Raw genomic sequence first — 27,723 nt, 5'->3', positions numbered from 1 at the left:
TACACCTCTCAGGTCTACTTCTCTCTCTCACACCAGCGCTTTTCATCAACCAGCGTGAAGCGGGAATGGATTCTAGGCTTCTGATTGGACCAGGGGTCCCCACATCGGACCCGACCGCCCGGGCACCCTGGAACATCAGCTCCATAAGCCCGCACCGGCTCTTGGAGCTGGCTCCAGTCGCTACAGCTGTGAGTATCCGGCTGCTGCTCTTATTTAAATTGTTTGTTTTGTTTTTGGCTTCTTAGATGTCTCTGCGTGACTGGAGAGCTTCTGTGCGCTGCGCAGTGGTGCGTAACCGAGGCGATCCAGAGCGGCAATTACCAACACGCAACATCTGGGAAAGAAAAAAAAGAAAGAACCTGTTTTGGTCTCTTTTTTTTTAAAGTTTTCATTCTTCTACCAGATCATTCATAAAATTTGAGCAACTCCGTATGCGGGAGGTGTGAATGAGCGAGATGTGAATGAATGATTCACGTCGTCCTCTCCTACTGCGCGTCTGCGCTCCAATCATTCACCACCAGCTGAGCTGATTGAAGGTTGGAATAAAGCACAAATCATTCCCGTTTTTCTCCAGTTTGCAGTAGGCGATTGTCTGAAATCTGTTTCAGATAGCTGCTGTGGCTGTAGATATCTGTCAGCTCTGTGGTGAAAATGCGCATCACTCTTTTTGTGCCAACATCTGCGCGCGCGTCACTTATACCATTCATAAATTCTCGTTGCTGTATTACACATAATTAAAGGAATTTGTGGTGATTATATGGACCGCATCTGAAAAATGAAAAAAAGAGTGATTTTTTTGTGACCTGGTGTTGCAGAAATTGGCGTTTAAATGAACCCATTTAATCCCAATCGGTGCCCTAATAATCCCTCACAAGACCTACATTTTTGTCCCATTCTTAAATTGCCACATGCAGGCTGCAGGTTAACTTCAGTTCAGACATTGTGTTTGCAGCAAGGCAACAGAAAACAGCTGGTTTTGATGCTGATTTAGACTGTTGGTTGTAATTTACAATTCATTCTTACTTTAATTTGATGGCGTGTAATCATGCCAACGCTGACATCATCCTGATCCCCTCTGCAGTTTTATTTTCACTCCTGGAAAGTCTAAGATGTTGAGAATGTTTTCATTACCATGTTTCATGGATGAACGAGACTCCATCTCGCTCTGTCTCCCTCTGAGTCGGAGAGTGGGGATTAGTTTACGCGTAGCCTTCAGGGAAATCCTTTTACACATATGTGTAAAGCTATACAGCGGTGAACCCACCTCTGCACTGTGCGTAAAATACGGAGCATGAACAGAAAGTACAGTGCATTAACTTCGCCTCAGGAGCCCAGACGTTGGCTCTGATTTGAGAGAGAAACAGCTGTTTGAAAGACATACTGAGAAACACATGGGTGCACTGCAAGAGTAAATTCAACAAGTGTGAATGGTTCAGTTTGGACTTTGAAGTTCAGTCCTGCAGGCTTCAGTCTCAGTAGCCTTTGTGGTTTGGCCTTCATGGTGGGAGTGCTGGGAAAGCTGATACTGAAGCTGAGCCCGAGGGCAGCTTCTACTGAGGCAGATGGGATCTTCTGCTCAGCTATAAGTGTGGTTTTCATTTAGAAACTCTTTAAAAATGTTCAGTGTTGCTCTCCAGAGCCCTCTTTTCCTTTTACCACTGTTTGTTGCTTTTTCTCTCTTCATCATCTATCAAATCTAAAATCTCTGGTTAATTTAAAAAACGTGGTTCCAGTTTAGGAATGCTTGTGTTTTTAGGTGTGCATGTGTGTGCATATATGTGAATTTATGTGTGTATAAAAAAAGGGGCCATGGAACAGTGTGGTTGTGTGTGCTGGTGGCCCTCTGTGGTCAGGTCCTCTCATTGTTCTTCAGTTGATTAGAGTTTGTGTGCTGCTAAACAAATGGCTTTGCCTTTGAAATTGCAGACAACCACTTACTGGCTGATTAATGACTAGATAATGACGTGTGTCAGTTTCTGAGGGCAGATAATCAGCTGTGCAGTTAGTGCAGCTTTTATCGAAAATATAAAGTCTCTAGGCTTTTGAAAGAAAGGCAGCAAGGCAATTATTATAATATATTTTTGGGGGCGATATCCCCAAATTTGAGCAACTGCCCCCAGGTAGAGCCCGAGGCTATGAAGTAAATATTAATTGCGGCCACATGTTGTAATTACAGCACCATGTGATCACATTGAGCCCAAAATACTTTTTTCCATAGATTTACATTGGGAAAGAGACATCTATGAATAGGCACACATTTTTTTGAGTCTACCAGCCCCCTTGGAATGACTCATTTCACTACCAGAATATGTTTTTTTCGGTCCAATAACATTTGGAAATTCAAGAAGAGTCGTACGATTAAATCAGTTAATTCCTATTCAAGTGAGTGGATCGCTGAACCGGAAGTAGCTGATGGTAGTCCCCGTTTCACCTTATCTATGGCCCCATAGATGTGGAAGATCCAGGTCATTGTATACAAGGAAGCTGGCTCCATGCTTCACTGAGCAGTTTTCATAGGAATGAATGGAGTACCGCCTCCAACACTGTATCCATTTCTCTTTATACATCTATGAAAAGTATAAACAATGCCAAACACTGTGCTGTTTCTCTATTTTATTAGTGTCAAAAAGTAGAAAGCTAGATTGTAATATGAATATTACAAGGGCTACATCACTATAATTGTGATGTTTTGTTATACATTATAAAAAAAATATTATGAATTATTATTGCATCACAAAATTCCTGTCAGAACATTAGCAAGGTAGCATACATGCTGTGCATTAATGAGCGAACAACCCACACACTTTGAGCAAGTTGGTAGAATGGCAGTAAATTACTATTTAAATTTAGATTTTATTCCTGAGAATTCAGTCTGATAATACATAACAATCAAGTACTGAAACAGGTTCATTTGCAAGAACACAAAATTTTAATTGTGCAAACAAATTAAATGAAAAATCTATTTTGTGAGTCAATTGGTATTCTTCTACGTTCTCAAACCATTCCTGTTTTTGATTTGTCAATCGGAAACGAAAGGTTATCCAATTTGTCTCTCTCTCTCCTCCCAAACAGACAGCCGTTGAATCTCACTCAATTGTCCTTCCCAGCACCCTTACAGTCAACATGACAGCAAAGATAACGAAAAAGGGAATCATTCATCTCGTATTGTGCCTAAATTGACTAGAATCTAGTATATCTGGTATTTACATTGACATTTACAGTTCATTTAGCAGACGCTTTTATCCAAAGTGACTTACAGGGGGAAAAAGGGCAACAATCAAGGTATAGTGCAATAAGAGCCATTAGTGCAGCAATAAGTGAATTGTTGTGGTGCTAGGAGAGAAGATGCTCTCTGAAGAGCTGGGTCTTCAGGAGTTTTTTAAAGGTAGAGGGGGACGCCCCTGCTCTGGTAGGAACTGGTGGTGCATTCCACCAACAGGGAACCAGACATTAAAAGTTTGGATTGCGAACAGGTGGCAGAGCCAGGCGCCGTTCATTCGAAGAGCGAAAAGGTCGTGAGGTAGCATATGCCTGTATCAGGGCGTTCAAATAACTGGGTGCAGTAACGAAGACAACTTTATAGGCCAGCATTAGAGATTTGAATTTGATGCAGGCTGCAACAGGTAGCCAGTGGAGCTCGATGACCTCGATGAGCAGCGGTGTGACATGTGACCTTTTTGGCTGGTTGTAGACGAGGCGCGCCGCCGTGTTCTGGATCATCTGAAGCGGTTTTACTGTGCAGGCTGGCAGGCCTGTCAGGAGGGTGTTGCAGTGGTCAAGTTTTGAGATGACGACAGCTTGTGTCAAGAGTTGAGTGGCATGTTGAGTTAGGTAAGGTGTGATTTTTCTGATGTTGATTGTGTTGATGTTGATGATGTTGCTATGGTTCTAAATAAGGCCAAATGTATCTTAAGATGTCTGTTGTTGAGCGGTGAGAAAGGCTCAAAATGTGGCCTGCAACAGACAAGGTACGGCTTGTTTTTAGCCGAGCTGAGTGCTTTGCGCTATGTGATTTTATGCAAAACTAGCATCCTCTACCAGCATGTGAAGAGGAGTGAGAAATCAGCAGTCAATGATGATATAAAACAGTCAATAGAATAGGGTTTTTTAAGAATTGTGAAGCGCTGCAACCATGAGAGGTTCTTGAGTCATAAATGTGCATTGAGAGTGCATTTTGATTACACTGTGTTACTAGAAATACATGGATCTCTTCCAGCCAATCAGAATCTAAAATTGTCAGCACCAATGGTACAATATTGAGTTATCACCTTTTGGTTTCATGCAAGTGGAGCTCTTCATTTCCTGTTATGGCTCAGTCACATTGTCCCGATGTTCTCTGCTGTAATATGAAGCCTGAACGGCTGCAGACATTTTCTTAATGAAAATACATTTATCTTCTGTGAACAAGCCAGTGCATTGATTATTATGGAATACTTTTTATTTCAAGGGAAGCCCCTCAGCCATGTTTATTAAATTAGTCAGCTGTGACAAAGGGTTGTGTGCAATTGCTTACAAGTGTATGAGCACATGCACAGCTATTTATGCTTGTTTATATATGTGTTTTTTCATTCACATTCACTTAATACACTCTCTGCCTCTCTCTTTCTCTCTTATATGCCTAATTTTTGTCTTCTTTCTCTCTCAGTATATTTATCTTTACCTGTTCTGCATTAGGCAGCCAAAAGACCATTTACATTTATATTACTTGCTCCGTGCTGATGAAGCCAGAAATGCTGCCACCTTGGCTTCAACGTAAGCTCACAGTCAGAGAGCGAGAGAGAGAGAAAGACATTACCGTCCACTACGATATTTACCATCCAAGAGGAGACGTCAATGCTCCTTACTCTGCCTCGCCTTCTCTCTCACCGTGTGATCAGCATTAATCTAGCCCGAGCCACCGGAGGAAATGAGAGAAAATAAGAGGAAGGAAAGGAGTGATCGAGAGAGAGATTTAGGGAGCAGATGTGACGGAGGGAATTAGCAGGGATCGGGAATTAGCAGCGATAGAGAGAGAAAGTGATGAGACAAGGATCCAGTCGAGAGAGTGGCAGGGATGTGAAGAGAAAGAGACGGAGGAAGAAACAAAGCAGGGAGGGAGGGAGGGGAGACCTTGAGTGTGATCCACCCCGTCACAGATGACAGCATCAGACTGGATCTGAGTGTGTTTACATTCCACACACACACACACACACACACACACACACACACGCCACATCTGCATATCACCTTCACTCCCCTCTTTCTGTAACACATCCCCACGACCTTTTCACTCAGTTACTTACATAACCACTCCATCACTTTTCACCACACTATTCAAATGTGCTCCTTATCAGTAACACAAGCTCATGACTCTGCAGAAAAGTAGGACTGCTGGAACAGATGCTTAACAAACACACAGATGCACGCTCAAATGCAGCAACCAGGATTAATCAAAGGAGAGTGTGTTGGTGTGTGTGGGTGTGTGTGTGTGTGTGTGCTTGAGAGACAAAAGGAAAAGTGTTAATGCAAGCGAGTGTGTCACGATGTCTCAAAGGAATTCTCAAGTGGAGCCGTGTGCTCTGAGCTGCAGCAGCTCCTCAGAAGTAAATGGTTGCTGTCAAGTGAAAAACCTTTTTATTGATAAAGTCAGCTTTTACAAGAAACAGAGGAGCATTTTTACTGCACTTAACCCCTGTGCATCACTGGGATAATTTCTGACTTTTTCATTTTTCAATCATTGTGGCTGTTGTTAATACATATGACGTACATTTTGGTAAGAGTGTGGGTTGTTTTTTGTTTTTTTTATTTTGGAAGTTCAACCTCAGCTCTTATAATAAGTCTATAATAAACAGTGTCGCCAAAATACAGACAAAATGTTCCCAGTTAACCCACTGGCATTACAGCATAATATCATGCATTTGTTATATCAGGATTTCAATTTAAATCCCTGGCTTCAAAATGTAGTTTTTATTTTCTACCAGATTGAGTCATGTTCTCATGATTGCCCTTGGGGGCAAATACTCGCCTCAGGGCCCTCAGTGTGTGGTACCAGTGCTGAGTCAAGGCAGCATCAGTTTTGGATGTGTCTGTGACGGTATGTCAGTTTCTGCTAGTTAGTGGCGTTTCAAAATGAACTTGAGCATTAAGATTAATTTATTAGTCCCACACATACACTGTATAAATAATGGACATAGTAACCGTGACGTCACCCATTGGTTTGTGGCCCGTTTGAGGCAACGGAACCAGTGTTACGCTCATCGCCATCTTGCGTGGCCATCTTGTTTTCAGAAACAGCGAGCAGACCACATTTGGACTGTGGAGGAGCGAGAGGGATCTGACGACACTGACTACACACCTCTCTACACCTCAACTGGACTGAGTGAAGCCGCTTTTAATTCATGTTAGCATTAACTGGGATGTTCATTTTAGCTAGCCAAAAAACGAAAACAAAATGTATGTTACTTACCTCAGAAAACTGAACAGCGACTCCTTGGAGTGTCTGTTAGTCCAACCAAATGCTGAACAAGACCATTTTAATGAACAAAACGTTCAAATAAACTGTCATTAATGAAAATACAGTGTAAAAGGGTCAAAGTTATGAGGCCAAACCGGTAAACCTCCATTGTTCTGCTTCTCTCCTGATGACGGCTCGCCTTGTTAGTGACCTGTCAATCAAAGATAGCCACGCCCAAAATCGATTCTTTATCTTCTATTTTCTTCTAAATTGGGGCCATTATTTACACTATTTACATCAAATTGTCTTGAAGAAGATTTTTTTACTAGCGATTGAGACCATAGTGTTGTCTTTAAAAAAAAAATCTGTGGTAATAAATCATGTGAGAAATTTTCTCATCTTGTATTGAAATGAATGGACCCAAATGCTTCTGCAACCTTCGTCAGCACCCCCTGCTGGAATCAACCTCTGCATTTAACCCATCCTCTATTACACACCAGTGAACACACCGTGCTTGAAGGGGTTAGGTGCCATGCTCAAGGGCGCTCCAGTCCTTGGCCTGTCAGTCCTAGGATGCGAACCGGTGACCCTCTAGTAACAAGTCTGTTTCCTAATTCTATAGGCCACGGACTTGGCCAAAAAAAGGCAATGAAACCACTTGACTAATGTTAGGGTAAAATAACAGGGTAGGGCTTAAAAACAACTACTTCCGCACTTTACTACTGGACGCAGTTACAGATGTTAACTTCTGATACCAAGACAGACTCTTGGTTTCACACTGGGTATGAACACCAGTCCGCTGGATCAAAGTCCAGGTGTTTTCTGACCCATTTCTCCATTCACACCCACCCTGTACGCACCTTTGTGCTCTTTATATTTAGTCAGCTACTCTAAGTGTCGTTTCTGATGAGTTGGGAGTGAGACCAGGCTGGGTTTTCTTCATGGTTAGTGCTGCTGTGTTATGAAGCACTGCAGTGTTTAATGCAATGCATCAGAATCAAAACTGGTGCTAATCATTGACAAATCCCAGACTTTAAGAAAAAAATCCCCCAAGCATTTTATTATACAGAAAAAGCATTTTTTTTTTCTGTGGTGTTTTGGCAATATGTAAGCCACATAATGAAAATGTGGTTGTTATGAGACTGAAGTTGGTTAAAACATTTAACCCACTGAAAATAGAAAATTATAGGAAGATGCAATTTTGTGGCAGGTTTTGTCATTTTTGTCCTCCAAGTACATCAGGGCAACCTTTCTCAAGAAATGTACAAGTACTTTTATTTATAAGCCACTACATTTAAGATTAAAACATTGCTCTTTATGCAACACTACAAGTATGATTTGATGCAAATGCTTTTGTGCAATTAATACATTTTGAATATTTGGAACAATATTTCTCACTGTGCTGCTTTTACGTAATCAAACGATCTGAGTGCTTCCTCCTCCCCTGTATGATGTCCGTTTCTATGAGTGTTTACATCATGCCTTGCTAAAATGTGTGTGGGAAAAACAAGGTCCCTTCGGTGCAAAGTTCAACTGTGTAGGAGTTAACAAGCAGAAACAGACTCATGTGAAGTCTTAGAGCTTTTAAAATGTTTCCCTGTGAATCATGTCGCTTGGACTGCAAAGGCAGTCAGAGTTTAAACACTAACCTGCTCAGCGAATGACGCACTTTCATTCTTTTTTTCCCTCCATTGCGCTATTGTTTCTTTTGTTTATCAGTAAAGGTCTAAAAATTCAAAAATCTTCCACCACTGCTATTTAACCCTGCTTAAGAGTAGGCATTGTACTTATTCTTTGGTGTAAATGTGACTTTCTGAAACCTCGTGAATTACAGATTTCTTAAACTTTGTCAGCGGCCTTGTAGAATTTCTTTGTTGGGTTGAGTTTGATAGAAGTAAATCTCTTCATGATCTTCAAAACTTTACTCATACTAACACTACAAACCGATCACCCAAATTGTCTTTCTCATTATTTATTTAGTTATTATTTATAAAGCATATTTGTGGTGAATGGGCTCCAGAGTGAGTTTTCCTCACACTGTAGGCCTTTATCTTCATTTACTGTCACACTGTTCAATCTGTACCCACCAAACCACATCCTGAGTTATTTTAGTCCAGAACAGTTTTACGGCTTGAAATGTCAATTATATGACCCTTTTTATGACAAAAACCCAAGGGCTGGAACACAAATTAGAGCTTACTGTGGAAAGGCACTTGTCTTTTTTTATTGAGTACTAAAATTGAAAGAAAAAAAGTTCTCAATAGTGATAAAATATAATCATAATTTTATCATTTATGATAACCAGCCCATAAATGTTAAAAATAAAAAAGGATTCTGGTGTTATATTCTGTAAAATAAAAGTGGAAAACAGGAAAACTGAAATGTAAATAAATCAAAGATCAAACCAGCAATATCTGATTTTTATCTGAATTTTTATCTGAATTTTATTTTCTCAAAAGAACATTAACATATCACATTTTAAGTTAACATATAAAGTAAATAATCTAGTAAATTAAAAAAACTTGTAAAAACTACTACTACAACTACATAACAAAAAACGGAGCAAATATGTTTTTGTCCTACAAGCACATGGGTCGTTTGTTCCAACCCTCCAATACGACCCACAGAAGCTCAACACGTCGTCATACCGAAATATAACAGTCACAGTTTGAAACGTTGTTAATAAGATGATACGGTCGGAGTTTGGTTTGGCTTTGGCAACAGAACTACTTGGTTAGGTTTAGGAAAAGGTTAATTTAGGTAAAATAACTATATTAGTTGTATTTTTTCAAGTTTCTAGGTATATATACATAGTTATGCACATGGCATAGTGTCAAGTTAAAATAACTCAATGTTGATTTTTGGTTTCACACAAACAGCAATTTCCACCCCGACATCCTTCGTATGCAGACTTTGCCGGTCTTTATACTACATTTCCAGACTCTAATGCCTGGTCTCACTCCAAACTCTGCAGATACTACGCTTAGTCACAGCCTTCTCCAGATGATAATGATGATAATGAGTTGATCGGCATGTAAGGGCATGCATTTTGGATTCAAGCTGTGAATTAGGAGGCATGTCTTGAAGAGTAACTGTTTCACAATATCAATTTGTCAATTTCAACATCCAATTTCCTTTTTCACTTTCCTTTTTAATTTAATCTATCAATTTTCCTTCACAGCAATGATCCTGAGACGTGCAGTGAAAACAGCATTGTTTTTACCATGACTTTGCCATCCCTTTATCAACACACATTAACCCTTTCTTCCCTGTTTTCCTGTTGCTAGGGTTCTCTGGTTCCACACCACCCGTTTCCAACAGTAGACGTTCCCGACCACGCTCACTACACCATCGGTGTTGTCATCCTGGTCGTGGGCATCACAGGCATGGTGGGAAACTTCCTGGTCATCTACGCTTTCTGCAGGTACTTTTACTGTACAATTCTTTGGAATGAGCTTCCTCTATTCCCTTGTTCAGCAGCACGTTTTAGTATGTATCTGTGACAGTGACACGTGATAATGAGATGCCTGATTTATTCATCGTCAAGTATTAATGAAAATATTTGAACAGCTGTGTGTGTGTGTGCGTGCACATACAGGAGCCGGAGCTTGCGGACACCATCCAACATTTTCATCATTAACCTGGCAGTCACAGACTTCCTCATGTGTCTCACTCAGACACCCATCTTCTTCATCACCAGCATGCACAAGCGGTGGATCTTTGGAAAGAAAGGTAACATGTTTCAGATTTCCTACATGACATTTTACACTAAAAACGTGCACAAAGTATGTCATAGAACAACAACCTTAACACATATTAAAGATATTATGTACACACTTTTATCTCTGCATACACATCATTAACATTTATAGACACACACTCTAAATTCCACAGGGACTTGTTTCTGTTGCCTACCCTTTTGAATGTGACCTACAGTTCAATTAAGATTCTGCACACACATACCTGACATCCTCTGTCACCCCTTTTGTGCTGAATCCCATAACCAAAGTTGATCACAAAGATTGAGGAAGAATGCATGTTGTTAGTGTGTTTCACACAAGTACACAATGGAGGGTAGCTGAACATCAGCATGCAACCTACTGGGAACAGAGATAAAGAGGTGGTAAAAGAGGCAGCATACTCCTCTGATCAAACACTGATAGTCGGAGCACTGTGTTTTCCTCCAGGAGCTATCCTAACCTTGATGAAGACAGCCTAGAGCTGTCAGATCTGTCCACGTACTCTCAAAGGCAGTTACTGTAAAACGCCCCTTTTGTTTTTTTATAAATCACCGTCAACCCCCTAATAACCTTGGAAACCGCTTCCTAGAGCCATCCTTTCCAAAAGACACTTGCAGAGCGAGCGAGATGTAGATAATAGGAGAGGTCAAGGATTAATGGAGTGAATAGAAATCTCAAAGCAAAAGCCAACTGTGGGGTCTGAAAAACAGGCCTGCATTAATTATAATAAAAAAAAAAGCTGAAAAGAAATAACTGTGAAGTAGTTCATATTTTGAGACTGCAGAATGTGAAAAAGTTTATTTTTTAATCTGTGTGGACTGAACTGAAAGAAAACGAATGAATGTAAAATAGACATTACCAACTAAAGGTTTTGCACTGATGACCAAACAAGCAGTGGAATTGTATAAAGCATGGAGAGCCAGCAGCTAAATTACTAAATATAAACAACTTAGCTTGCTGTAATTGTCTTTTTGTCTAGATCTCGGTACAAAAATGAAAAAAGGCAGGTATCGTTTCATTGGAGAAGTTCTGTACTACCTGATAAAGGGTTATTTCTGTTAATATATAAAGGTTTACCACCAATACCCAGACCTGTTGTTGATCTGATTTTTTTCACTTTTTTGATTGACATTTTTCCAACATTTATATATCTACACGGTCACTCATAAAGTTGGAATAAAACATTTTTTTACCTCTTTCCATGAAATGATTGTGACTATATGATTTATTCTTGACACATAAAGTTTATATCTTCTCAAAACAGTATTAACCAATCTCTCCCAAACATATCAAAATGAAAATGAAACCACATTTAACAGAGGATTGTTTCTGAAAACAAGATTGTTCCAACTTTATGGGCAACCGTGTACAAGCATCCTTAGCTTCTGTAATGTGACACATTTCAAATCTTTCAGAGATTAGATTTCAAAATTTAGAAGTGATTGTGAATTAGTCAGCAAGAAAACCACAGTAATTAGATGCAGGATACTATCCGCTTTACAGTCATAGTCTGAATTTCTATCTGTTTAAGAAGCTTACAATCTAGCATTCAAAATGTACATTGTATTTTGTTTCATGTTGTGTAATAAGCTGATACTATAGACTATTTGTTTCCATGTATCCAATTAGATCATGATTTAGGAGTTGCGTGCATTGAGATTATTGAGTTTATGGTGCTAATTCTCCAGTCAGGTGCCATTAAACTATTGCGAAGGACACAATACCATGATATAATACACTAACACCTCTGCCATGTGCAAAGTACTTAATTTGCAATTCTTAAAGTTTTTAAAATAAATCTAATTTTTCAAATGAAACTGAATGTAAACTCCAGTTGGCTGGAATTCCACTTATTGATTAGTGCTTCCTAAAGAGATTTGTTCCTAACAACTGCATGACCTTATTAAATTTCCTTTCCATTTCTGGTATTTTTTTTAATATACTTGTTATATTGACTTGACCCCCGTGATGTGAACTTTTCTGTTGGACAAAAAATGCCCCAGGACTTTAAAATATTGTTCCTCTCTGGAGAACGTCTGGTGTTCTTTGGGAGCAAATCTGGACTTCATTAGCTTCAGTAACCCAACAGGAGCTGTCAAACACATACACATACACACACGCACACACACACACACACACACACCGCTGCGATTTACTCAACTGCCTGAGCGGTGTTTGTTTAAGTTTCTTCACTTTGGCGACACACTTCAGATTCTCCCCTGTGCTCGGATATTATGGCTCGGTGCTGTGATCATATGATGTGTGACGGGTTGGTGGTAATCATACACTCGGAGCCTGAAGGGACAGCAGCTGATAAAGTGATGATTGAGTGTTTGTGTTTTGTCTGTCCGTGTGCGTGTGTGTATTGGCTTGCACAAGTATCTCAAAATATGCTGGAATGTGGGATCACAGTCCTTCATACATTATGGATATATTTAGCATAATGATAAACCCTCAAGAACAGCACATTATGGAACAAAAAGAAAACCTGTTAGGAGTCTTGTCAACACTGTGTTGCATGAGGTGACTTGTGTGAAACAAATGTTCTATATTATTAGACTCTTCATTAACATTTGTGAATCTATGAATAAAAATATGGCTGTGAAATTAGCACCTGCTGGAACATCATGAAAATGACCCAAATGTGTGCCGATTAATCACATGATTAACAGTTAAAAACAATAAATTACACATTTTTTAATCTGTTTAAAATGTACATCAATGGGAGACTTTTGAAGTATCTAATAGTCCCCCCAATAGTCTCTGCTGAGTGAAACTGTCATAGTCTGTGCAACCTCATCTGCCACTTGTGCAGAATTCGAACAAGTTTATCTTGCTAGAAAATTGTACTTGATTCATATTCACCTCCCCCCTTTGTGGACTTTTTATACTAGTTAATACTATGTAACCTGACCTATTTACTCCATCAGTATGTATAAGCTACTTGTAAAAAACGACCATGGGTTTATTTTTCTGGAAGGACAGTCTTCTGTTTCCAGCTTTTGTTCAAGAGTTGCAGGATTTATGGCCAGATAATGGATTTTTTCTGAAAGCTCTTAGGAGCAAACATGTTTGTCCTTCCTCTGTTCTACTTCTTTTACCTCTCCTGCTCCAGGTTGTGAGTTGTATGCCTTCTGTGGAGCGCTGTTCGGTATCTGCAGTATGATGACACTGATGGTGATTGCGGTGGACCGGTACGTAGTGATCACCAGGCCTCTGGCGTCCCTGGGGGTGATGTCTCGTAGGAAAGCCCTGAGCATCCTGGCTGCTGCCTGGGTGTACTCTGCCGGATGGAGCCTGCCCCCCTTCTTTGGTTGGAGTAAGTACATCTGCACCCAGAGGCCTGGATATCCAGTCACTGTTAATCAGTGTGATTCTTCTGAAGGATTTAGGTGTTTTTTTTTAGCTCGGTCTTTGTACGTCTCTCCTGGTTTTTATATATGTCAACATGTCAAATTCCAGCTTGAAGTTGTACTTTTATGTCAAATAGATGTGACATTGCCTTTTGTCAACATGCCAGAAACATTACATACAAAATCAATTATCAGGGGCCGATCACCTCAGCTGACTTAACAACAGAACAACTGTCGATTTGGCCCGTCTTTCTTATGAAGCAAAACTTTGTTCCACTTTTTTCGCAGTCATACTGACCTTTAATTGCTGTCACGGTCACATTTTGTCACTTTTCATTTTCATTTTTATTGGCTGTTTGAGGGGTGCTAATTGAATGTCCTTCAATAACCAACTAATCATTTTGCCAGCACAGCTTGTGCTGTGACACCATGTACTGATCTGTTCACATAAAATAACAGGAAGCAGCTCTTCCTGATCAGAACTCCATCATCAAACTTTTACTTCAAGGTACCTATCCAAACATGAGCTAAATTATAACAAAATACAGTAGGTGTTTGGAACTGTAATTTATGATAATCCCACACTAATGCACTTATGAATTAATGTATACACTCATGAAGGCTGTCAAATTGTCAAGGGAATGTTCAACTGTTTGTCAGCTGAATGAAAACCCATTATTGATGAGGGACACAGAAAACAGCAAAGGATCGAGTACAGAGCCCTGAGGAACTCCACTTTTTATTTTAATGAACAAATTTTAATTCATTTCTGATTCCCAGCTAGAATAATTTAACACACAGAAAACAGAAGTTGCATATGAAATTAATTTTCAGGTTCCCAGCTTTCAGATGTTGTAAACCATTTCTATGTGGCATCTACTGTTGACCTTTTATCTCCCCTTGAACATCCCCTGTCTCTCATGCCAATGTCCATCTAAAAATTGGGTAAGAATAGTAAGAGGTTAAAACTGACCCATACCAGTTGTCCATAAATAGGCTCTACAATCTCAGTAAAATTCAGTGCATATAATATAATATATAATACTGTATCATATAATATCATATAGTATAAAAAAGAAGGATAAGAGAAATATTTATGTATACAGTAATGCCACCAAATCTTCAAAATGTGTGAATTATAATTATTTTCTTGTGAATAGTATTTAGCAACTTGATGGGCTCTGTTTCTATTCTGCAATGTATTCTTTTGCACAACCACTTATTCTATTTTCTATTTTCCATCTCACATGAAAGAGGTATTTTCTCCCACTGAATAGACAGATTGGACCACAACGTTAGAAGGTCAGACACATTGTTTATTTTATTCAAACAGCAACTACTTTTCTTATTGACACCTACACTGGTAGGTTCTGTCACCCTTCATCTACTCTGTGACAGTGGCTGTTTTCCACTAAACATTCGCTTGAGGTTTAGAGCCTCAACTGCCACAACACCTAACACAACATGCAATAAAAGTGACTTATGGCTTCCTTCCGTGTCTGGAGAAAAGGAAGGAAAGTCTGCTGCTATATGATATTTACAAATTGGTGTGTGTGTGTGTGTGTGTGTGTGTGTGTTGAGTGTTCAAATGTGAAGGTGAAGACACAGTATGGTTTTCTTTATATGTGTATTGTCTAGATGGACCCTGTGTGAAGTGAAGGATGCACTCCCATATAGAAGAAGCCTGTGGTGTGAATACCAAACACTACAAGTGTGTGTTTCCACATCAGAGACTAGACAGAGAGCTCCAACTGCTTTTTCTGATGGCTTTTGCACGTGAGCCTCTCAGGTCCCAAAGTCATATATTACAACTGTCAGCATGAGCTTGACAGTTGGTGTTACATACAACAGAAAACTGCTCACATCTTTATAAAACAGTTTTAGTCAAATAACCAATTAGGTTATAATTTCTTTTGCCAGTTTTAATAACCTGGTCTGGTTGTTTTGGAGAGGAAGAGATGAGGTAAAAATCTCCTGAATGATGAACACCGAAGGAATCTTAACCTGAAGAAACTCACTGTAATGACGGCTCTGTCTTTTTGCAACATTTTTTGAATTAGAGAAAAAATGATGTACTGCATGTTTAAGTCTGTTTTTGGACAAACTAAACATGCAGTACATACCTTTTTTAATTAGTGAGCTTTAGAGGGGCTTTAAAGTTTTTTGTCTCCTTTTGAACCAGGCAAGCTGTTTCCCTGGTTCCAGTTTTTACATTCAGCTAAACTAACCATCATTCATTATCCTTAACTGCTTATCTGCACTCGGGTCACGGGTCACAGGGAGTTGGAGCCGATCCCAGCTGACATTGGGCAAGAGGCGGGGTACACCCTGGACAGGTCGCCAGACTATCACAGGGCAGACACATAGAGACAGACAATCATGCTCTCATTCACACCTACGGGCAACTTAGATTCACCAATTAAACCTAAGTTGCATGTTTTTGGACTGTGGGAGGAAGCCGGAGGACCAAGTGAGAACCCATGCTGACCCTCTGGCTGTGAGGCAAGAGTGCTAACCACTACACCGTGTAGCCAGCTAACCATCAGATTAATTAAATTATTGCATTTTTTATTATCATTTTCTTGACAACTGGACAGTCCATGGCCTAGGGGTTAGGAATCAGGCTTGGAACCAGACGTTCGAATCCCAGGACTGACAGACCACAGACTGAAGTACCCTTGAGCAAGGCACCCAACCCCCCTACTGCTCCCTGTGTGCAAAAATGTGCTGCCAACTGCTCCTAAGCATGGTGTGTTCACTGGTGTGTAAAGAGATGGATTAAATGCAGAGGGCAAATTCACTGCTTGCTCTTATAGCGTGTGTGTGTGTGTGTGTGTGCAAAGTGAATCTTCATCGTCAAATCAGAAGTAGTTTAAGGTCATTCAGACAGCTGCAACAGGACGTCATATAATATAAAAACCAACAGAAAACTAGGAATTATCTTTAATAAACCTTTATGCTCTCCCACAGGTGCCTACGTCCCAGAGGGTCTGATGACGTCTTGTTCCTGGGACTACATGACATTCACGCCTTCTGTCCGCTCCTACACCATGCTGCTCTTTACCTTCGTCTTCTTCATCCCTCTCTTCATCATCATCTTCAGCTACTGCTGCATCTTCAGAGCCATACGACACACGACGCGGTAGGTACAGACTGTTTAATCCTGCCCGTGTCTTGTTCACATGACACGGGTGGCGTGTATGTGTTGACGCCAATGTTTTGTTGATAAACAATGTGTCAGGCTTTTTCTATCGATTTCCAATGAAGTCTCTCTCAACCTGAATGCTAAGCACTGTCTGAAGAAGCAAAAGCCCTTGTGAAAAAGAAGATGTTTTAATAGCAAATTTCATCTAAACTTACAAATTATCTTGAACCTAAAAGCAAACAAACCAAAAAAGGTTTCAACGCTAACGTGTGTGTGTGTGTGTGTGTGTATGGGCGTGCATGCGTGTGTTTGTGTGTGTGTGTGTGTGTGTGTGTGTGTGCGTGCGTGCGTGTGTGTGTGTGTCTGTGTCTATTGGTGTGTGTGTGTGTGTGTGTGTGTGTCTGTGTCTATTGGTGCATGCATGTGTTTGTGTGTGTGTGTGTGTGTGTGTGTGTGTCTGTGTCTATTGGTGTGTGTGTGTGTGTGTGTGTGTGTGTGTGTGTGTGTGTTTGTTTGTGTGTGTCTATTGGTGTGTGTGTGTGTGTGTGTGTGTGTTTGTTTGTGTGTGTCCATGTGTGTTTGACAGAGCGATAGCAAAGATCACGTGTGAGGGAAACCGAGACTCTGCTAAGAGGTTCCATAGGATGAGGAGTGAATGGAAGATGGCCAAAATCGCACTCATCGTCATCCTGCTTTTCGTCATCTCCTGGGCCCCGTACTCCTGCGCTGCTCTCACTGCCTTCGCTGGGTAGGTGTGTAAGCGTGTGTGCTTTGTCAATGACCACTGCAGAGAAATTTTCACAGTCTAGTGATGTCAAAACATCTCAATAAGAGCTGTGAAGCTGTGAAGCATTTCATTCAGGGGGGATTTGGTTCAATAGTGAGCAGTACTGATAGTTTAGAGCAGCCCTGAATGTTTTAGGAAAAGCTCCAGATTGTGTGTGATCATTAAGGTAGCTAGCGTGCAAATCAACTGAGGCAAGTCTTGATAAGAAGTTAAATATGTTATTAAAGCTTCTCTTGTCTAAGCTCATCCATCTAACACACATTTAATCAGACCGAGGTTGTGGAGGCAGCAGGTTCAGCAGTGCAAGACAAATGCAAGAAATGACCACATGCAGTCTGATAGGTGGGGCATTAATCCTGATTTAGTCACTTTTAGTGCAAATTGTTACACAGTTAGATTAGCCAGCAATGTCTCTGCTCATTATGAGGGAGCTCTCAAAGCATCCGACCATTAGTGAGGATTCTGGGAGGGCTAATCCCCGTCATAACAAACAAGCAAACAATGTTTTCAGCCTCAAGTTTGGCATTTTTACTTTTTAACTGTCACCAATTTGGTTGTTTTTGGAGCCAGATGGGGGAGATGGTGGAGCTGGGGTTTTCACTCGCTAGCTTGTGTGTGTCTTTTAGTACAACCAGATGCTTAACAAGATATTCTGAGGTGACAATTTACTCTCATGAAATGGAAACACAGTGAAAAAGGGTCGAAGTTCACAACAATATGGCTGCAACTTGCCAATCACAAGGTAGCCCCCTAAAGCAGGGATGTCCAAACTATTCCACAAAGGGCCGTGTGGCTGCAGGTTTTCATTCCAACCAAGCAGCAGCACACCAGACTTGACTCAGTTAATCAACTGATCTCAGTCTTCAGACAGTTAATTGGTCAAACTGTGTGCTTTTGCTTGGTTGAAACAAAAACCTGCAGCCACACGGCCCTTTGTGGAATAGTTTGGACATCCCTGCCCTAAAGCATCCCCTGCTTATTGGCCTATTTTACTCTAAATGGGACCATTATTAACAAAATTAAACAAATCATCTTGCTAGGGTTGAGAGCATAAACTCGCTAGGAAAATGCTGAATGAGGTAATAAATCAAGTGAGAAGTATGGTGATTTTCTCATAAACTTTTTACAATCTGACATCTTTTTGCATCCAGTAAAGTCGCTCCCTGCTGGCCTTTAAAAAGAATACAAGTTAAAGTTATTTCCACATTGGCTTCACTTTTCAGACCTGGTGATTGCCTTTTGAATGAATGAAAATGTGAAAATAACGTGTACATGTGAAAAAATAACTCAGAAGAAAGACAGGATTTATTAAAATAGTGTGACAGCTTTACTGATTGGAGGTTACACTGCTTCTATACTGCTTCTGTTTTTATAGAAAGCTCAAGTCTACAATTACGAGGAAAATACACCCACCACTGCCCTTGAATGTGTCTCATTTCCGTCTCTCATTTATCTCCCTTTTTCTCTCAGGTATGCTGACATGCTGACTCCGTACATGAACTCTGTTCCTGCTGTGATCGCCAAAGCATCTGCGATCCACAACCCCATCATATACGCCATAACACATCCCAAATACAGGTAGGATGGCACTCAAGTGTTGAGTTGAACTGACAGCAGATGACATGAATGATGTGGAAATAACATGCTGTGTCAGTTTACCCAGCCATGCTGTCTCTCACCTTTCTCAAAAATAAGGTTTGCTTTATTTGTGTGGCCGTTATTGACACAGTATGGTTGTATTGGTCGAATGAGTTTTACAATTTAAGTCTAATACAATTTGAACACATTACAATTATTATTTTGAAGATAAATAAAGAGAAAACAAAAGCTGTTGCAAGCAAATCATTGGATTTAAAAAAAAAAATCTATCGTGATGGTAACAGTGACAAGAAAAAACATTTTATGAAATGAAAAACAGGAAGCGGATTTATAAGTCTCTCAGTAAAGTTTTCTGTGTGTTCCCTCAGGCTGTGACACATTTTGCTGCTTCTGTGACATTGTTAGTTCTTTCCCCCAAGTAAATATTGAATTTTATTTTGGTCTGAGAGTGTGTCGAATTTTTGGTTTTGCTCTTTCTCTACTTGAAGTTGGCGGAACTGTGTTTTTCATTTTGTCTGTGTCCACCAGTCTCAACAGCCAGGTTGGGATCACTCAGACAATGTTCATTTTTTAGCTTCTGGCTGCTCACCATCATTTGCCATTTTGTCTCATCACCACTAGTTACAAGATTATTTAGAATTTGTGTACTCCTAAGCCCAGTTTTTGGCGTCAGGGGTACTAAAATGTTGCTCATATATTGACTTCCATAGAGAAAGTGTCTTGTCTCAACACATTGTATGGCAGTTCTGTTCACTGGGACGGTTGGTTCCAGCCTTCAGGCCCCTCAGGCAGTCCTCGTGAAAGTGTTGGACACATGCACACCCAGCCTGAATGTCCGGGCCAGCTGCAGTTTCCTGCCAGTGCACAGCAGATCAGTTCACAACATAGACTGTATATAAAACTAAACTAATCCAAACTTCCTCCCACTGTACAAAGATAAAGCAAAAATGATCCCAGATGGGTGTTCCCAGAGGCACACCTGGTAGAGAGCATACCATAGAGGCTCAGTCCTCGCAAGCGGGCGGCTCGAATCTGGCTCGGAGCCCTTTCCCTCTGTCTCTCCCTTTCACTCTGAATGGCCTCTAAACTGTAGTAGAAAGTTACATAAAATGTAAATACTCAAATAAAGTACAAGTACCAAAGTTATACGAAAATCAACCTCATTCCAAAAAAAAAGAAAAGAAAAAGACACTGCTTTTCCATTAATCGGAATATTTTAATGTGCATGAGTATTCATGAAACAATCGCTTAAGAATATAATATAATACACTAGAGGGATGTTTCGTACGCGATCAGGCTGCATTGTACAACAATGTTAATTATATTCCCCATAGCAACTATATTTACTTACGATTGCTCTTTTTAAATCCTAATTAAAAGGTGGAATTCAGCTCAGCATCTAGGATTGTCAGAGGCCCCCACACTTCACTATCATATATTAAAATAAGTTTGATTACAGATTTTGAATATTTCTCTCCATCTCTCCCTCAGGTCGGCGCTCAGCAGGTATATTCCCTACCTCGGGGTGCTGCTGTGTGTTAAAGGCAGAGACCGCTTCACCAGCAGCAGCTTCCAGTCCACCCGCCGATCAACCCTCACCAGCCAATCAGAGGGCAAGGGCCCCTGCAAGCCACACAGCTCCTCCCTGTCCGAGAGCGAATCAGTGAGTGTTCCTCATATCTAATCTGGTATGTCTCTGTCTTACACTTCCAATGACAAATGCTTTGACTTATGAGTTGCTGATGTTAGTCTTGCGTCATTTTGTGTTGCCTTAAAGGCTCGTTTCTCAGACGTCGAGGAGGACTGCTCGTCTCGGAAGCCTGTCATTCGTCCGTTGTCGGGTGATGTCAAACAGGTGCGCCATGCCAGCCAGAGGTCAAAGGTGAGAGGTCACAGCACGGGAGAGTTTGAGAGAACTGCTGCGCTCAACCCCACTGACCCGGCAATATGTCACCTCTCACAGATCACAGTGAGTCCTGGGGCCTGGCTTCTCTCAATGCACTTACCTTAATGTGCACTAGTGTGAAATAAACTGTGCAATCTGAAAGTCACATATTTCTAAAGTAAATAAGTGTCAGATAGGCGTTATCAGGCTGGGGCTCCGTGCAGCTTAACTCACATGCTTCTGTTTTGTCTCTGCGCCGAGGCTGATCGTAATCATCTCCTCCTGAATTTGAGCAGTGAGGTCACATTGTTTTGGAGCCCTGTTAAAGTCAATAATCTTCATGTTTATGTTCGGTATTTCACGGCAAGTAACTGTATGAGGCTGTGTCTGTTAGAGGCCTTTTGTAATCCCGTCTCCTCACGGTTATGAGCGGGACTCCTCAGCGTGAAATCTGGTTCAGTCATGTTGCTTTGCTCCCTTTTGTAACTGTATGGTTTCACTTTGTGATCCCAGGCTGGTAAACACTCTGAGCTGCTGTGCCAGTCAGAGATTGAGGAAAGAAAACAGTACCTCAAGAACTAAAGGACACTTCCATCTCCTCTAGACTATAAAAACACAACCACATGGCTTTAACTTGAATTCCATGTGTGTATAACTTTTGCAGCTCTATAAAATTATTCTGTTTAACCCTCCGACCCCTGTCATCAGCGTCCCTCTAAAGTACTGACTTGAAACTCCATACCAGATTTTGTTTGATGATGATAGGCCAAGTAAAACCAGAGATAAGGCCAAATTTATTTAGTATAAAAATATGTAACTACATGTTTGCCTCCTTTGACCTCTTATATGTTATATTTGCAACATGTGTTCACATTTGCAGCATTTAAAATTCTTCATTGAGCATGATTATGTTTTGAAAGTTAAAAAAAAAACCTTAATTTTCAAAATTAAATGTTATGTTTTTTTGTTTCTTTTGGGTTCCAAATGTTGATCCAGTAAGTCAAAGTGAAAAAACAACAACTATCAGGCCATATAGTTGATGTTAACCTGAAAAAATTGATACCAACATGTCATGGTAAACTTTTTTTTAAAGTGGTATATAAACGGCCAAAATAGCCCAAGACTCTGAAGGATTAATATTGTGGAGAAACTGTAAAAGATAAGAAAGCCGGCAGAATAAACTTTCCTTTTCCCCTTTCTGCTGAGAAAGTTTGCTCGAGCATTTTCAAAATTGGTGGCCGGGTTTCTCATTTTACAGCTAAACAGTCACTAAAATATGTTTCTGAAAACATTTGAGGTGAGAAACAGTCAGTGCAGTAACAGAATCTTTATTCATATCTCATCTTATTCACTGCCTAGTTTTGACAGTTTGTTCTTAGTTCACCAGCGTTCATTGGCAGAATAGACAGCTGCTTTAGAGGCTGATGGGTTGTTTTCATTCAGGCACACGGGACTGTTGCAAATGCTATTGAGAGGAAAAGTATTAAATATTATATATTATATATAATATACCCAATACTTATTATATAATCGTGCTGTAAGACCAGGAGAATGTATCAGGCTATTCTATGTGGGGCATCGAATATATGGAGCATTTCCGTCTCTCTGTAATCACCTTAGTTCATAGAAAAAAACACAAGTAACTCACATGTTTGTACAGATGCAAACACACACACACACACTGCTGCTACAGAGAGTCCAAACACTAATCCAATAATCTGGGAGTATCAGACTTAATCCACAGCTCGCATGATGCACCTCTGTGTTTCAGCTTGCTGCACTTGTTGCATACGAAGACGGCTTATTGTGGAGGAGTCGCTGACCCCCATCTGCTCCGGTCTCTGCACCGAGCACAGCTTACACACTTTTACTTTTGTCTATAAAAGCTGTTTACCTACTGGTACTCTTGCTAACAATGTCGTCAATGTGGAAAATGTATTTTTACTGACACATTTCCCGTTGTGATCAGTATAACTTTTTTTGTGACTTAACTTTAAATCATTTTTATCTACTGCATATTTTTATTTTATTTTATTTTATCTTGTTTAACAGAAACTGTATCCTTTTGCTCAAATACTTGTATTACCTGATATGTTTAGACTTAAAGGAGTAGTTTGACATTTTGGCTTTAGCTTTCTTGCAGATATTTAGATTAGATAATTCATGTCTTTCTTATATCAGGGTTACTTTTGTGTCCCTGATGTTCCTTGATGCCACAGGGCTAAAAGAAATTTTAGGCGAAAATGTGAAATGTACATGCTAAAAAAAAAAAAAAAAGGAAAAGAAGTTATAATCTGTCTATAATCTTTCTTCTGGCATTTACACACAGCAATAATCCAGGGAGGTACAGGTGAATTTGGAAAAGATGAAGGAAATTATAATTTGTCTAAAAATAAAAATAAAAAGTCTAAATAATCAGTAAGTGCAGTTGTGTGAGAGTCCAGTGTCATAAAATCCAAGCTTTTTTTTTTTTCGCTTTTTCAGCACCTTACAGTTGAGGTTGATTACATTTATTAAAATGTTTTTTTATTTGGATTTTAGGTGACCCATTTTTCACTGCGGATGCTTATCCAGATTTATTGGCACATGTGATTGTTTCTGGCATAACATGGGATCTTTGGGAGTAAGCAACATGATGTGATCTAAGATAGATGCTCTTTTATCTTAAAAGTTCCGAGTTGAAATCCTGATTTGAAGTCACTCTTTTTTTAGTACAAAATGTGACCTAGTGGCTCAAATAGTACAAACAAGCTTTTGATCATAACTATCACTAAAGGCTGTTTATGTTCCTGCTGTTCAGGCCCTGACGCAGCCCGAAGACATCTCCATGTCGGATATCAGCCTGCCGCCAACCAGCCGTCTGCCTGAGACCGTAAGAATCCACCGACCGTCTACCTCTGGTTCTGTGGGGGCTTTTTTTGTTGTCTACAAAAAAACAACTCCCGTGAAATCCTATGAAAACATTAAATCAGCAACACATTTACTCTACCTAGAAAGTATTGTCTGTGTAGAAAAAAATCCCCATTTAGCTTCTAAATCTGTGCCATGTGTGTGTTTTTGATCTTTTTTTTCTGTCCTTCCTGTAGGTGTTTTTAATCATTTATGTTTTAAGGCTAATTAAAGGGGTATGTCACCCATTCTTTAATATTGCATTAGACTCACCTTTTGGCATTTACACACAGCAATAACCCAGAGAGGTACAGGTGAATGTTTGGAAAAGGCGAGGGAATTATAATCTGTCAACCACTGTATCGAGAGAAAACTAAGATTCACAGCACGGCAATTCATACACAGGTATGGTGCATTCAATAGCGTCGGAACAGCTATGGTAGGTTCAAGAGCATGGGACATGATAAAACTTGCAGACAAACAAGTTAACATTAATAGTGTGGGTTTTCTAACAGCCCAATTATTCTTTCACATCTAATATAGCTGCTTTAAAAGTAAATTAAAGTGGTTTGTCTTTCGCCCTTACTTTTTTTTTCTCCAGCTCATTCCAGTCAGTCTAATCAACCTTGTTTTCCATCCTGTCCAGGTTCATCCATTTCCTGCATCAATATTAATCGAACTTTGTGCAAAATCAAAAACTTTAACCTTTCACACCCCAACCCTGTGTTTCTGCTCTCAATTGATCGGTTTCTGCTGTTTTTCGATGCCCTCCACTGACTGGACAATGTCTTCATTTCAAAAGCTGTGAAGATAGATTGACTGACCCCAGTGACAGTATTGACTGACTGGGAAAGAATATCGTTCCCTAAGAACAAACAAAGTTTGAATAAGCTGCTCTTGTAAAAAGGAAAGACTTACTTATCAGGAATTGCAATACAAATAAGTTAGGTGCTGCTTATTTTTCAGTAAAAATATAGATTAAATCCAGCACTGCACCATTTCTATACATGGTTAAGTTTTCTTTCTTTATGTGTATGTGCAAAGTTAATCAAAGAATTTGCAGGTTTTTACTACTTAAGTCTTGATTTTGTAATCATCCGACAGTCCAACAGTTATTCAAGATTATCAAGAATAAGTAAACCACTTTATAAGTTACTTGAACTTTAGACAACTTTAATACATTTGTCTAAGCTCTTAATCTGATGGTTCATTCCATTTGAAGGTGGAGATCAAAATGTATGAGTTCCCAGTTGGAAATTTCAACTGAAAGCCTCCTTGAAGTCTGCTTCTATCTGGACATGTTGTTTGTATGCACAGAATACTACATAAGTTGTTTTTAACCGATTGACAGTATAAAAAACAGTGATAAATATAAATAAAAGCAAAGTTATAATAAAACAGTATCATTCTTTTGAAAGAAATCTACTTAAACATGTTGAGCTCTTGAGTGATACAGCCTCACTCCATCAAGGGCGCTAGGGGAAAGCCATTTATCAATCCAACAGGTCAATGCCTTTGATGAGCTGTTACTGTTTCATGTCTTGTGCTGGCAGGTTAAGTGGAGGAAAGTTATATTGATCCAAATCAGAGCACAGTTGATGAAACTTAATTCTCCCCTTTAAAGCTGGGATGGGCAGTTCTAAGGGTGAAAACAAATGCTATAATTTGAAATACAATATGTCTTCCTGCAGCTCTCCCCTCTCTGTCTTCAGCCCCCTTACACCAGATGAGCTCATTCATGCCAACAAGATCTTCAACCTAAACAACAGAATAGCTCGTTCGTCAGCGTTTTAATTATAACACACACGTCATTATACATACACGTAAGGTTCGAGGTTGTAAAAAGGCTGCAGTTTCTTTCAATTTAGGCTACAAAACCACTGATCTAGGTTAATTAAAGGCAAAAACTTCCTGATTAGGTGTAATAAAAGACAGTTAAAAAAAAGTTTGTTAATGGCAGAAGTGAAGTAGTTATGTAAAATAATGCATTGAAGTTCAGTGATGTTTAAACCACATTGTTTACTTTTGTTTTCACATTGTACACAAACCCTGTTCTCTCTCCCACCCTTCCAACTGCAACTTCCATAATTTATAATTGGCATCGCTGTCATTCATAATTATTATGGCTGCTAGGGGGCACTCAGTTCATACAATATAACCTGTACGGGTACTATTATTTATGTTTTTGTGATCCTGATGCTGTTATATAGCAGCAATTCTTTGAGAATTACAAACTTTTTCAAGGTTTTAGCAACTTGCATAAACACACACTAAAATTTGTGTTTTATTGGATTTATTGTCAGACTCTTTTTTAGACTCTTTTGAGTCGCTTTCACAACCCAAGTCCGTTTGGTTAGTCCGAATTCACAGTGTATAATTGTATGTGGACAAAATTTTTAAAAAATGGTGGAAATATACTTGCAGTATTATTTCCTATTGGTTGGAAAGTTGGTGGTGGAAAATGTAAACACAGAAATAAACAAAGCAACATGGAGCTGAACGCATCTGAGTACCTTTGATCACACTGGCTGTAATCCTGCTCTGGTGTCCTACCAAGCGACGGCTCAGATGTCAAGCAAACATCGGACTGCAGCAGAAGTCCAAGTCAGTCCTCTCCCAGTCATGTCGCACCTATTGCTCTGTGAACATCTCTCAAAATGCCTGTGCAGATAGCCCACAATCTGCTGCAATTTGGTCCATTTCATGTAATGGGTCAGATTACGTTCACAGTGCAATGCCCCCTCTCGCAACTGGTCTCAGACCAGTTGTTTTGGTCCACACTAGAGTTCGATTGGAGCATTCATTGGCGACCAAACAATTGAAACAATCTAAACTTTGGGTTGTGAAAGTGCCCTTTGAGAAGTCTTTATTTTTTGCTTATTTCTTTGCAGCATAGGCAGTAGCTCAGTAGTTGTCAATGCAATAAAAATATTATCTGCAGTTTTTCCGGCATTGGATCAGGCTTTCACCATCTAAAAGGACAGATCTGGATTTGTAGAACAGCAAATAGGAACTCTGAAGAACCAAGAGACGGTGCAGGAATGTAGTCTCCTCCCAGTCTACTTGAATTACAATATGCTGAGATATTATAATGAAGTATTTGCCCAATGACGCTGTTAAAAAAATGCCTACCCCAGCTTTAACCTCCACCTTGCTGCATTTCCTCACACCAGCATCTGGTGGCTGCCGCCTCACATTCAGCATGTCGAGTCTCATTCTTCTGAACATCTCTCTCTCTCTTCCTCCGCTTCTGCAGCTGGACAACATGATGGACGAGTCTGGGCAAAGGACCGCGTCTAAGACTTCATCCGTCATTGTAACGTCCATATCCAGCCCGTCTATACTGCACAGTCCCCCTGGGTTCCATGGCAACCTGAAATTGACCAAAACCTACAGCCCAGTTTCCAAGGAGCCCCTTGACATTGCCAGGCTGGAGACAAAAGCATTACCATAAACAACTGGACTAAAAGTGCAGAAACAGTGTGTAACCGTGTGTGTGTGTGGTTCAGTATTTCCCTCAATGGTACTTTTCCGTATCAGCATGCTTTTGCTAATTATGGTCAAAAGCAGAGCATGCTCTTTATTCATTACACAGAGTGTGAGTATGTGAGCGTGAATGTTCAGTAAATTCAAATATACCTGTATGAATTTGCACACACAGTTTACCTTGGAGCTCCTTAAAAAACACATTGTCAAAAAGTTTAATCTCAATGCATTTTAAGTCTTTGTCTTAAAGTCTTTATCTTGCCATACATAACTTGAATATGTTAAAACATTACCATTAACAAACACTAAGCTGATTTTGGGGCAATATGACTACAACTGAGGACATCAAAATGAAAATTAGTTTATGAGGCATATTTTGTACACTACAACATACACTCATTGGCCA

At 39.9% G+C, this 27,723-nt stretch overlaps 1 pseudogene; it reads left to right on the top strand.

The window, feature by feature from the left end:
- Nucleotides 1-12: 12 nt before the first annotated feature.
- LOC131959471 (melanopsin-A-like) lies at nt 13-27,723 on the top strand (annotated as a pseudogene).

Source organism: Centropristis striata, chromosome 21 (assembly GCF_030273125.1).
Source record: "Centropristis striata isolate RG_2023a ecotype Rhode Island chromosome 21, C.striata_1.0, whole genome shotgun sequence".
NCBI classification, from domain to species: domain Eukaryota; kingdom Metazoa; phylum Chordata; class Actinopteri; order Perciformes; family Serranidae; genus Centropristis; species Centropristis striata.
This window is presented reverse-complemented; position numbering and strand designations above follow the sequence as displayed.